General features: G+C 29.0%; 1 long non-coding RNA gene across 1 annotated transcript; it reads right to left on the bottom strand.

The window, feature by feature from the left end:
• Window positions 1-4,281: 4,281 nt before the first annotated feature.
• Window positions 4,282-6,064, bottom strand: LOC145035033 (uncharacterized). The gene is made up of 2 exons (XR_013678281.1): window positions 5,870-6,064; window positions 4,282-5,460 (listed from the first exon to the last, which is right to left on the bottom strand). It is a non-coding gene; the product is annotated as an uncharacterized LOC145035033 (long non-coding RNA).
• Between the last annotated feature and the right edge of the window lie 7,825 nt (window positions 6,065-13,889).

The raw sequence follows: 13,889 nt of genomic DNA, 5'->3' as shown, positions 1-13,889 counted from the left end.
GCGTCATTGAGTAGGTCAGCGTTCGACAATGGCTTTTAAGAGCTACGTTTGCTAGTCGGGATTTTAGAGTCGTACTTGCAATAATAGTTATTACACTTATCCAAGTGGGAGACTGTTGAATTATGTGTCTAAGCCCACCATTAAAGCCCAAATGTCTAACCTACATTAATGGGCCCAAGATCAAAGTCCAAAATAATGGGCCACATGGCCCAGTAAGAGTTAATCATGACATCAATGCCCCAACTAGAACAAAAGTCCAATAACTTTGAATGTGGATTGACATCTATTGTGCGGATGTGTGGACAGTGATATTTTGTGAGAATGACAAAGAAAATATGTTGTTTGATAATATGAATACATTCAATTTTACATAACTATTATCATTAACACACATTCTCACTAATTAAATTGTCTATAAGGTTATTATATATTTTCTAGTATTATTCTCATTATGTCAGAATGTTGTCAGGATGTTTATTAAGTCGTATTATGTCAGAATGAAAATGAGTGAAAAACGATGTGTGAGAACAAAAATGAATAAGAATTAGTGAGAATGCATGAAAATGATGATATTTTTGTAAGGTTGAACGTATTCGCATTATTAAATAACTTATTCTCTTAGTAATTCTCATAAAATAATATTGTTCACACATCCGCATAATAAGTGTTCATCCACATTATAATCTAGCCATATATATATATATATATATATATATATATATATATATATATATATATATATATATATATATATATCCGGTAAGAAATTTTTTTGGTAGGAAAGTAAGAAGTTTTTTTTCTACATATTTTTTTGATGAACAAAATAAATGAATCACTAGATGATTCATTTGTAAGATGATTCACAAGAAAAAAATTTCAAAAAAACATCTTTATGATTCATTTTTAAGTAAATTAAGAAAAAATTCATTTTTATGATAATTTTAGTGAATAACAACAAAATCATTGTATAAATGAATCATCGAGATGTTTTTTTGAGAATTTTTTCTTGTGAATCATCTTACAAATGAATCATCTAATGATTCATTTTGTTTGTTCGCGAAAAAAATATGTTAAAAAAAATTTCTTACCTTACTACCAAAAATTTCCTTCTTATTTGATCCTCTCTCTCTCTCTCTCTCTCTCTCTCTCTCTCTCTCTCTCTCTCTCTCTCTCTCTCTCTATATATATATATATATATATATATATATATATATATATATATATATATATATATATATATATATATATATATATATATATATATATATATATATATATATATATATATATATATATATGCGTTCGAAAGTTGTGTTTTTGTCTAATTCTTTAGTAGCAAACCAACTTATAGTTGTTCTTCGCATGTTATAATCTCCAAACATCCTCTCTCTCTCTCTCCCCTTTCATATATATATATATATATATATATATATATATATATATATATATATATATATATATATATATATATATATATATATATATGCATTCGAAAGTTGTCTTTTTGTCTAATTCCTTAGTAACAAACCAACTTAACAGTTGTTCTTCAAATGTTACAATCTCCAAGCATCCTTAAAATATATTTTGATATGTATTTTCCCAACAAAAATTGGATACAATAGTCTTTCTTTTCTTTTAAAACAACACATATTTGCTACAAATTCAAATGCAGGAAACCATTAATAGCATTATAAATAGCAAGAAGAGAATTATGAGTCAAAAACAATAGTTTTATTGTAGGGCTTGCTAATGGGTGAGTGAGGCTAGGTAGGGGTGTGGTGGGTTGGAGATGTTAGGATGGGGTAGGTTGAGATGATGGGGTGGGGGTGGCTGTATTTTTATATTTTAGAAAAAAAAAATTGAAAATGAAATATTGTGGAAAATAATGATTATCGGTTTTTTAAATTTTTCTAAGTTCTTTGTAATTTTGGAAAACGAAAATTTTTCATTTTTCGTGAAAATTTTGAAAAAATGATTTCAACTAAACACGTTTTCAAAATTTTTATTTTTCGTGAAATTTTTTTCTAGAAAACATCCAATTTTTCTTTTTTTTAACTAAACGCAGCTTTTAGACATGTGTTGTACATTGAAGTTATTATAATATATTACATTTTCTTAGGAAAAGAATAAAATATCACATGGAAAATGGCTTTCATCCTCTAAACCTAACTAAATCAAAATGTTGGATTTACTTTTGATTGGTTCAAAAAGTCAAACCGCACATTAACTATCGGATGTAACAAAATCGTCTGCTCTTACAATTCGGTTTTAACAAATTCAATCTTTTGGATGTAACAAAATCGTCCAAAATATGTATTGAAAGTGACAAATAAAACAAAACGTCAAAAACCAAAACCATTAAAGGAAAAAGTAATAACGAAGATAAACGTAGTTTTCAAAGATAACATAGTGGGGATGAATGGAACGAAGGGGTTCCCTGCTGCTGAAGTCGATTAGACTGGACAATTTTTTTGTTTGTTTTAATCGAATTTAGAAAGTATTATATATATATATATATATATATATATATATATATATATATATATATATATATATATATATATATATATATATATATATATATATAAAAGCTTTAAAGGTATATAAACTTAGGTACCCAAACTCCTCTCCATACTATGTCGTTTTATATCATATATACATTGTAATTGTCCAATATTCTTATAATTTAACTTCTAACTTGATTACTTCCAATATTTTTATAAATTTCACATTTATCTTCCTCTTACATAATTTTCATTTTTAACTATAATATATGTAGCCTTGTAGGTGTTCGACACAAAGATGTGATGTAATAGGATAATAATAGTGAAATTTCGAAAATATTGAAAGTAAATCAAATTAGGAATTGAATTTTAGGAACATTATAACGAATATATCAAACAAAATGATGTATTATGGTGGGTTTAGTTACCTAAGCTTATATACCCTTAAGGGTATATTCACTTTTCTCATATATATATATATATATATATATATATATATATATATATATATATATATATATATATATATATATATATATATATATATATATATATATATATATATATATATATATATATATATAGTATTCGTTTACCCATGACAAGCGACGTGTGCGAATAATTTATTTCAAAAAGTAGCTTCTAAAGACTACTTTATTTACGTAATTAGTTTACTACATCCAAAAAAAAAATATAAGTAATAGTCATGCTAGTAGAAACGAAATCATTAAGTATTAAAATTGAAAAATTAGATTTCATAAAAAGAAATATATTAATCGTTCTACACTTCTTTATACATTAGTTTTGATGTATAGATTTCATTGTCATTAAATTGTTCATCAGGTTTCACTTATATATTTTTATATTAACACCTGATTTTGATAGGAAGACAGACGGTAGATGGCAAAAAATTTTATTTAATCGAATAGTTTACTTCTAGTAACTTTGGTTCTAAAGCATAAATAATTTAGTATTAATTTAAAATAACAAATGCATTTAAAATATATAACTATTATGTAAGATTTTATTATTATTTATTTGATTCTCTGACTCAAAACTGTCTAATCATAAATAAGAATGTAAAATTTGTCATTTATAATAATTTTATAAAAATCGTTTTCCATATATAAGATAATAGTGAGGGGGTTTGTAATCCAATTGCAACTATTAATCGATAAGAAAATTAATGCACGCACATACAAACCCGTTAAAGAACACACACAAACTCATCAACCGAGAATCATCGTTTATGTCCTTAGCCAGATATGGCAATTTCACAGTTTTATTTCGATGGTGTATAATAGTGAAAGCATTTAAGAAATGCATGTGAGTGGTTTATAAAGAAGGTTGAGTGGGAAAAAGAAACACAAATGCATTTTTATCCCTAACTCGTTTAAACGGTCACTACTTGCATTTTTATCAACAATTTCAATGTTGAAATGTAGTTTAGAATTTCCTTTGATCGAATTTTAGATGAAAGATATTTTTCTTATAAATAAATGCAATATTTTATATAGATTATCAAAAATATGTATAAGATTTTACTTTTTGGTATAACTTTAGTTTTATTTAAATTTTTGTTGATTCAAGTTTGATTTTTAGGTTGTTAAGTTCCATCATATTGATTTTCTGTTTTGGTTTTTATTTAAAAAAAAAATACAATTTACATAATTATACTACAAAATATTACACCGACATTTTTTAGAATTTAACCATGCACATTTTAATTTTGCCCAAATAGAAAACACAACTAGACCCATTAAAATTATCGCAACAATTGTAAAAAACTATGCTCGACTTTTTTTTTTCTTAACCATATAAATGCAAAATATACATTAAAATCACTTGCAAAAAATAAATTATGAACTATCTTTAAGATAAAAATTACTCTTGAGATTAAAAATCAAACCATAATAACAAAACTACATCTCGTGAAGATGTTGTGGTGGTATTTCCAGTCAAGCCACAACTTACAAGAAAATGTTTATAGTACTATAATGTTTTATGATATTTCTCCTCTCAAGCTTTTTCTCGTTCCTGAAAGTTTCTAGAGTACTTAAAAGGGTATTTAAGTAATTATAGCAAGGTTAGAAATCTCTACAGTAGTTAAAAGGATATTTAAGTAATTATAGCAAGGATGGAAATGTTGGTAATTAAATTCCATGGATTTTAGGATCGAATTTTGAAATTCGTTGTCATTGTGAATTCCAGTGGAATTGAATTCCATTCTCATTTTCAACCAAACACTGTTGAGATAGAATTGAATTTCAATTCTGCTGAAATCTCATCCCAGTGACATCAATTTGTCGTACTTTCCTGCAGCTTTCATTCACATGCCACTAATTATATCTGGTTTTTAAACATGAACCATTTCTTGGTTTGGCATTTATCCTACTTAAAAACACAAATCAAGAGAGAGAGTTTGAAGGCATACTATTAGGAGACTATCAAGAACCAGGCACAATATATGTGTTTATAGAAGCATCCATTTATTCCACTTTAAATACTCTTTTACTATTATGAATTGTATTTAGTGTCATCACATTCACCAAGGAAGCCAACAATTGTAGAAATAGTAACATCTCACATTAACATTTTAAGAAGAACTGAAATAGTAACATGTTATCTGATTGTAGAATTCAGAAAGACACAGTCCTGGATGCATACACATGCCATAGGATATAAGAATAATTCAAGATGTAAATTTGGATAAAGAATATTTGTAACCTTGGATGTATACACATACCGTGTCTTTATTTTTGGTAGCTAAAAGAATATAGACATTTCTGTTATGAACAAATTTAAGATAACAAAAAACAAAAAGCGAAATTCTTTTGAGAAAATCAGGGGATAAACAAACAAAAAAACACATCAAATCAAATATGTTTTTAGCAAATCTAAGATACCTATAAAACGTATCTTAATCTCGATAACTACTTCACGTATACACTACAACCTGCAAAAAATACACATAAAAAAACCCACGAAGGTTAGCGATTTGTAAAATAAAGGTTTCCTTGGATTTTTCAGTGATGGTCAACGGTAATGAATGGGTATATGTGGCCTTTTAGCGTAGGTCTAGGGATTTTAGACTGGCATCGAGAAAAAGATTTCGCAGATGAGGAGATTGGGATGACTTTCTCATCCATCTTGAGATGGGTTTTCATGAGGATATAAGAGAGGAACATCGTCCTTTTTGGGGGAATTTAATTAAGAAAGTGGCGACGCGGTGGAAAGGGTAAATTGTGGTGTAGCTTCGTTGCTGGTGCAATGATTATTCGACGAAGGAAGGATTAGCTTTTCATCTTTGTATAATCAACCCTAAGGATGAGAAAGAGATAGATGGAGACAAATCCTTGATGTACCTTCGACATTGTGAGTGGAGAAGAACGTTGATGACTACGTCGACGACAATTGGTAGTGGAGCGGTGGTTGGTCGTGGTGTTGGCTAGGGTTTGTGGACGGTGGCAAAGTTCAACAGGAAGGTGAGGGAGAAGTTCAACAGGAAGCTACGAGATATATGGGAGGGTCGCCAGCAAGATATTTGGGAGCCTCACCAGAATACTCATATATTTGTACTTAATGCATTATTAGTTGCACAATTTAAATTATAATATTATTATATTAATATTTGTTCTATTTTAAATATTTGAAAATTTAAAATTATTTATAAAATAATAAGGTAAATAATATATATATATATATATATATATATATATATATATATATATATATATATATATATATATATATGGTTAGGTTCATGTGAGACGGCCTAATTTTGTGAGACCGTGAGACGTATTTTTTTATTTTATTTTTATTTTTTTTAGTTAATTCAAGTTCCGAAAATAATATTTAAAAAAATAATTTTTTGATTTTTCCATTTATTTTGCATTTTAAAATTATTTTTAAAATATGTACAGTGTAATATTCTATTTAGAATATTTCACGTATTTTAAAAAAAATAGAATTTTTTTTTTAGTTAATTCAAGTTCCGAAAATAATATTTAAAAAAAGAATTTTTAGATTTTTCCATTTATTTTGCATTTTAAAATTATTTTTTAGATTATATTAGTGTAATATTCTATTTAGAATATTTCACGTATTTTTCAAAAAAAAAAAAAAAAAAGGGATTTTTTTTATTTTTTTTTATTTTTTTTAATTTTAATTTTATTTTTTTTAGTTAATTCAAGTTCCGAAAATAATATTTAAAAAACGAATTTTTGAATTTTTCCATTTACTTTGCATTTTAAAATTATTTTTAGATTTGGTCTCACGGTCTCACAAAATTAGAATGGTCTCAAATGAACCTGAACCTATATATATATATATATATATATATATATATATATATATATATATATATATATATATATATATATTTATATATACTTTCTAAATTCAAGGTTCGTTGGTTTTCTATGCTCGAGACAATAAAATAATTCACCAACAGACAAGGTCGACACCGGTCTATTTACATTGAGTGAGTTTGGAGTGTTTAGGGTGTAGTTTATATAGGTGAAGAGATGATGTAGTTAGTTTAATTTTGTCAAATCTATACAAATTATACTCATTAAAAAGTATTTGTAGTTGCTTCCATTTTATTAAATTTATACAAACACTATTAGTTAGGTTTTGTTGTAATTGCTTTCATTTTATCAATATTATCAAACATCTATCCAAAGTTCTTAAAATATAGCCAAAAAATAACACCTCAAAAAAGAGCTCCTAACAATAGACGAAATAGCATTGAAATTTCAATGTTACACTAGATTAGAAACAAACTTTAAGCTTAAAAGCTAGAAAACAATGAATAAATCATTGAACATATTTTGTGACGGTACCACACTTCAACTTCTGACTATACTTTAAGGAATAGTCGTAATGACTAGTCACAAACAACATATCAATAGTAAGAAGACAACACCAAAGTTGCATATATAATACAAAAGAAATTGCACAAAAATAAAATTACACACAAACAGTAAGAAATACAAACACCAAATCGATTTTAGAAACCCAAACTTGAAACAAATCAAAAAATTCTGATTAAGATCACATTATTAAAAATTGAACTCACTTGAATCAGTAGAAATGTTGACGAGAAATCAGAAATCAAAATATCTAATATGTCTTTTCTACTATAATGAAACTCCTGGGAAAAAAAAAAAACAAAAAAATCAGATTAAGATATGATGATTAATGGCAGTTTTCAGGAGACATAAGAAATTACATTTCATTTTGTTGAGAATGATCCCTTCCAGTTCTGCGTCAAGACAGCCATGCAACTTCAGTCAAGCCTAATTTCGCAGAACTAACACAGAGACTCCTCCAGACATTGAGTGTGGCTTCCTCGTGTGATCCAATGTCTTTGAGACTACGTACACCTTTTTTTAATGCAATCAAATATAGAAGAAATCATAAAGATAACAAATAAAGCAGATTTCAAGATTAAACTTACTTAAATATGTTCTGAAATAGCAATATCTAGCACAAATAGAAGAGAAATTTGATTTGATTTCAGAAAAACTGAAACAGTCACTAAGATACAATCACAACAAAATCACTAAATAAAAAATTAAGAATGGATCGACTAAAATCGATTGACTGAATGTGAATTTTGATAGCTAATATCGATTCTCTAAATCAGAAATCAAGATACAAGAAATTAAGAATCAACATGACAAAGAAATTGAGATTTAAGAGCTAATATCGATTGACTGAAAGTGAAAAATAAAAAATTCATTCTTACCTTTTATTTATAAGAGACGATTCTAGGCATTGATTTCTCGATCGACAACAGCGCCAATGAGCAACGAGTTTCCAGGCACGACGTTTCGTTTCTCTATGTTGTGCATTTGATCGATTGATTGTTTGACGCCTCTCTTTCCCCTGGTTTCTTTTTAGTCAGTTAACATATCACCATATATGGACTAAGTTAATTGGGCCATTTTTATACATATAATGGATATTGCTATTTTATTCCCTAAAATTTTGATGCCCTGGCTAAGTGGTCCATGTATTGGGTCAGGAGCAAATCAATAGAAAATGCATGAAGTTTTGAAACCTTAAAACCTAAAAAATCAATAGAAATGCATATAAAAAAATAATTTAAGATATTTAATCTTTTTTTTTATTTTATAGGGCTACAAAATCGCAGGTTTTGGGACACATACACTGAAAAAAAATTGATATATATATATATATATATATATATATATATATATATATATATATATAATTTTTTTCAATGATTTTATATAAAAAAAATAGTGATTTTTAATTTTTTAAAGTAAAAAAAAAAATAGATATCTCAAAGTATTTTTTTTATATATATTTTTAGGGATTTTGAGGTTTTTTAGGTTTATGCATTTTCTATTGAACAACTACAGGATAGATAGGTCAATGTTAAACGTGTTTGTGAAAGATTTGTACCCCCTCCAGTATTCCTTATGCAATGAAATTGTGATAAGATAAAAGTTGTTGTGTTTCCAACTTCCAAGTTAATAAGTTCACTTATTTTTTGCTTTTAAATACATTTTCATGCTAGTGGTAATTTATTTATATTTTTTGATGAAATAGTTCTCATTTGAACCGTTTATGGATTATCTGAACTAAAAGAGTGGTTGATGATAATGGAAGGGTGATCAAGAATTTTGGAATTTTACTATTTTGAAAATGGGCAAATACAACCAAAATTCATGATGGAACAAGCCATGGAGTATGAAGTAGATTGTCCGGGATGCATTTTGGAAGAGAAAAAGAATGTCGGTACAAAATGAAGGTATTCGTTGATTTGTTATTGTTTCTATCAAGGATATTTACCCATAGTGGATACTATAACATAGGTAATATTTAAAATTATTTGAATATAAAAAGCTAACAGAAATAAGCAAATTTGTTTCTATTACATAATCATTCAATACAAAATAATAAGACTTGTTCACAAGCATTTCACACACTATTTAAACGATGTTCAAAAACACTTAACAAACCACCTAAAACTTGTTCACAAACTTGTTTCAGAAAACCATCTTACATGTTCTCCAAAAGCATTCAACCTCATCACAAGTTGTTCTCTCATACCATCACATTTCATCACAAACAATCATCGATATCCTTTTAACCTTTTTTGAATTGTTTGCATAGCCTTGTATGCATGAGCGGTACGCACTGTGAATTCCACATTTTGATATTTTTCGGCAAGATCCAGCACCTTAGCCTTCAACATGTTAATTTCAGAAGTTAACATTCGATGCGCATACCTTTTCCTAAGCTTCTTTAAAGTAGTTTATTGAATTTCACTTTCTTTATAAAGACCTAATTTCCACTTTGAGATTGGTTGTCCTATATAGGTCTCCATACGTCTCATTGCGAAGACCTTACAATCAACTTTACTGTTAACTGGTCTCCATGGAATTTCAAGTCGTGGTGGTATGATACTTTCTTTTTTAGATGAAATTGACTCTTGGATGGTTTATTTCTTTAAAGTATATCACAAACAAATTTTTCTGATCATTAAATAAAATAAAAGTTAGATATGTAATAAAGTGGTTATGATATGTTGTTGTGAATTGGGCACTTACCAAAGGTTTCAATAGTACTCCATACATAATCCCCCTCAACTGCACCGTTGTCCAGAATTTCGATTGATGGTTTCTTGAAGTTGAAGACAATCACAAAAATGTGAGCGCTTCTAAGAACTAGAAAGAATACATGTTTTTTATGTATATAATGGTAAGTATTTTGCTGATAATATATATATATATATATATACATACATACATACATACATACATACATATATATATATATATATGTGTGTGTGTGTGTGTGTATAAAACAAGTTAAATTAACATAACATGTAAATATCTTTTATGTTAAAGATTTTTTTGTACCCATTAGTGCTCTCATGAAAGTTCTTCTTGAATTTTTCATACTTTCTTTCATCAGACAATGTTGAAGATACATAAGCATTCTATGACCAAAATAATTTTAAGGGATTAGTATGTTGTTAATCATAAATGAATACATCATATTGGTATGTTAATCATAAGTGAATAGTAAAGATATTCATTTTTTATTTTTATATTCATAAATGAATACATCATTTTTTTATAATCATATGTGAATTTCAATTGCATATACATAATTATATTAAATGATACTAAATAAATCGAATATTCATAAATGAATACATCATTTTTTTAAAATCATATGTGAATTTTAGTTGCATATACATAATTATCTTAAATGATACTAAATAAATCTAATATTCATAAATGAATACATCATATTGGTATATTTTATCAATAAAGAAAAATTAATGTTAGAACACAAACTTACAAAAACTTCAATATGGTGAATTTCCGACATCTCTTCCCAGATTTTGGTGGTTAAGTAAATCAGCCCAAGTGTCTAAAACTTATGCAAAATCTTCATGTTTCCATATAGACTTTCCATAAATGCTCTTTGTGTTACCTGACCATATTTTGTCTGGGGAACCGCATCTCTGCAAATATATAATCAAAATGTCATATATTATTATTTATATAATAATCATATATGAATAGTTCTACAACATAAAGTTAATTGCAATGTATTCCCTTGCAAGTTGAACAACCACTCACAGATAATACTCTCCTGATGTGTTAGCTAAGGTTTTGTGTCTATTATCTTGCATTTGTAAGGTGATTTGAAAGGATCAACAAGCTTCTTTGGTCTAGATTCATCCAGATCATGCTTTGATGGTCCACCTTCTATAGGAATTGCTACAAATATTGGATTTGGATTAAGAACATTTTTTTTTTGATAATCTGATCACAACCCTCTGATTGAAACATCCTAAAATAAGGACAAAATTTTCATTTTTAATTATTAAATAAAACCGTAGTTATCAAAATCATTTCATAAAAACATAAGTCATAGTATCTCAAATTATCATAAATGGTATATCCATTTCAAAACATCTGTCAAATATATCAGAGTAAATTAACCCAGGCTGAAACATCATGGTGTGTGCAATGCGTTCATCCTGAGCTCTTCGTTTTGCTACTGGAAGTACCTGAAACCAAAACTGAAACTGTAAGCAGAAGCTTAGTGAGTTTCCCCAAACTACCACATACCATACACATAAGCACATAATCACATACAAACATATGGTGGGCCTCGCCCCTTCATCGGGCCCCGCCCGGCATTGAACAATGTCCGGCATCGGGCTCCGCCCGGCATCGAGCAAAGCTCGGTATACATATAAACTTATGAATAATACACATAAAATAATCACAATGCATAAACATATAAACATTCCTCGGGCCCCGCCCGGCATCGGACCGAAATCCGAAAGCATACAAACATTCCTAGGGCATTGTCCGGCATTGGACTGTAATCCGGGAACATACAAATACAGAAACATGCAAGAATCACGAATACATCAAGCATAAAAACATTCCTCGGGCATCTCCCGACATCAGACCGTAGTCCGGAAAGCATATAAACATTCATAGGGCACTGCCCGACATCGGATCGATATCCAAAAACATGTAATCAAACATATAGGCCGGTATTGGTGCCTTTGACATGTTCCTATAGGGGCAAACTCACCTCGCAAAGCTGAATCTCACGGATAATCCTCTGACTGCTAGCTGGCAGATCCCCAAACTGCTGATCTCTCGACTCCCCGAGCTACTAATCATCATATAGACTATTTAAGTTCGGGATTCTCATAACTTAACCATAAGTCCTCACTGGGGTAAAAGACCATTCTACCCCTCACATACTCTTGTCCCAAAAATATAAACACTCATATAAGGCCCAATTTCCAATTGGGCCCAATCCATTCACATGGACCTCAACCTAAGGCCCAATAATGTTTTTCTAGTAAAAAGGTTCAATTTCGGATGGTTTACTAAGGCCTAAAATATCAAAGTCCAAGGAATCTCCCAAACCACGATCCAAATGACACAAAGCCCAAATCCAGTGAGTACGCAGGCCGTACTCCTCTGTACGTTAATCGTACAGGTTGCATGGCGTGTACGATCAGCGTACTCCCCTGTTAAGCCATAATCTCAAAAAGAGCTTAAACCCCTTAAGACCTAAAGCTCCAAACACAGATCTGAGTCCAATAAAGTGTTTTAACCCATAAAGTCGATTACTTGGTGGCTTGCAAACCCCCAAATGAACTCAAACTTGAAATATGACAATCTAATTCCATAGAAATGACTAATACTCATGCATGACCACATCAAGACCTTCAAGATGGTAACTTTTCTGTCTTTGGTACTCAAATAGCACTAAGGGTGGCAACCCTAAGCCTAGAAACGGATTTGGAACCATAAAGCTCCATTCTTGGGACCAAAAAGGTCCAAAAACTCAACATAAGAGATCTAAGCACTCATGGATCAAGTTAAAGACTTTATACCTTGAAAAGGTCTGAAATGAAGCAACAATCCCATATCTACAACTTCTCATTTGTACCATCACCTTGCTTTGACCTTTACTTCCTTGGAGAATGGATCCAAAACATCAAAATTCTCTCAAGAGGTCTTACAAGAACAAGAACATACAAAAATATGGATTAGGGTTTTGTAGGAGTAGCTTAAGGGTGAGAGGGAGGATGGACATTATGGCATAATGTTCTTTATATAGGGATCAAAACCTAAACTTAGGGTTTTGGGGACTGCACATCTACGATGCGTGTACGTGCATGACATGCGCAATCAACTTTTATTAGTACATTGCACGTACATAGGGTGGTACACCCAGCGTACGACACCCCTTAAGACCATTTTGTAAGGATCCAATGGATCCAATCCCAGTCAACATAAAATAATTAATCCAATACATAAATAATACCTTGGATAATTATTGAGTGTTACATTGATGGTCTTCTTTGGTTTGTTTCTTTGTAAGTGGTTTTTTTGGTGAAGATTCATTTGATTTTTTACTTAAAGTTTGATATGAATCTTGAATAAGATCTAGACTAAAGTTTGGAGGAGTATTATCTTTATTTTTTTATTTTTTACCTGCTAGAAAATTTACATAATATATTAATATACTATGAAAAATATAAATTTTAATGTAATATATTATGTATAATTAATTAGTGAATCGTCTATTTACCTCCATCACCTGCTTTTTTGTTCTTAACTTCAAGCCCTTTTTTAACACCTTCAAAATTCAAATCATATATGAATCTTGGATCATATAAATAATTATATGTTAATTATAATATATTTTTTTATATTTTATTCATATATGATTATTGACCATTCCAATCAATATGAATTTTTTTTCAAATGTTTTTCCAAATTGTTACCTCCATCATTACCTTTCGTCTTCTCAACTTCTCCTCCTTTTTTATTTTCATCTTTAGACTTTTCCTTG

Source organism: Lactuca saligna, chromosome 3, assembly GCF_052625555.1.
Source record: "Lactuca saligna cultivar CGN05327 chromosome 3, ASM5262555v1, whole genome shotgun sequence".
In the NCBI taxonomy this organism is placed as follows: Eukaryota; Viridiplantae; Streptophyta; class Magnoliopsida; order Asterales; family Asteraceae; genus Lactuca; species Lactuca saligna.
The sequence above is the reverse complement of the archived record's forward strand: the minus strand, read 5'-3'. Positions and strand labels throughout refer to the sequence as shown.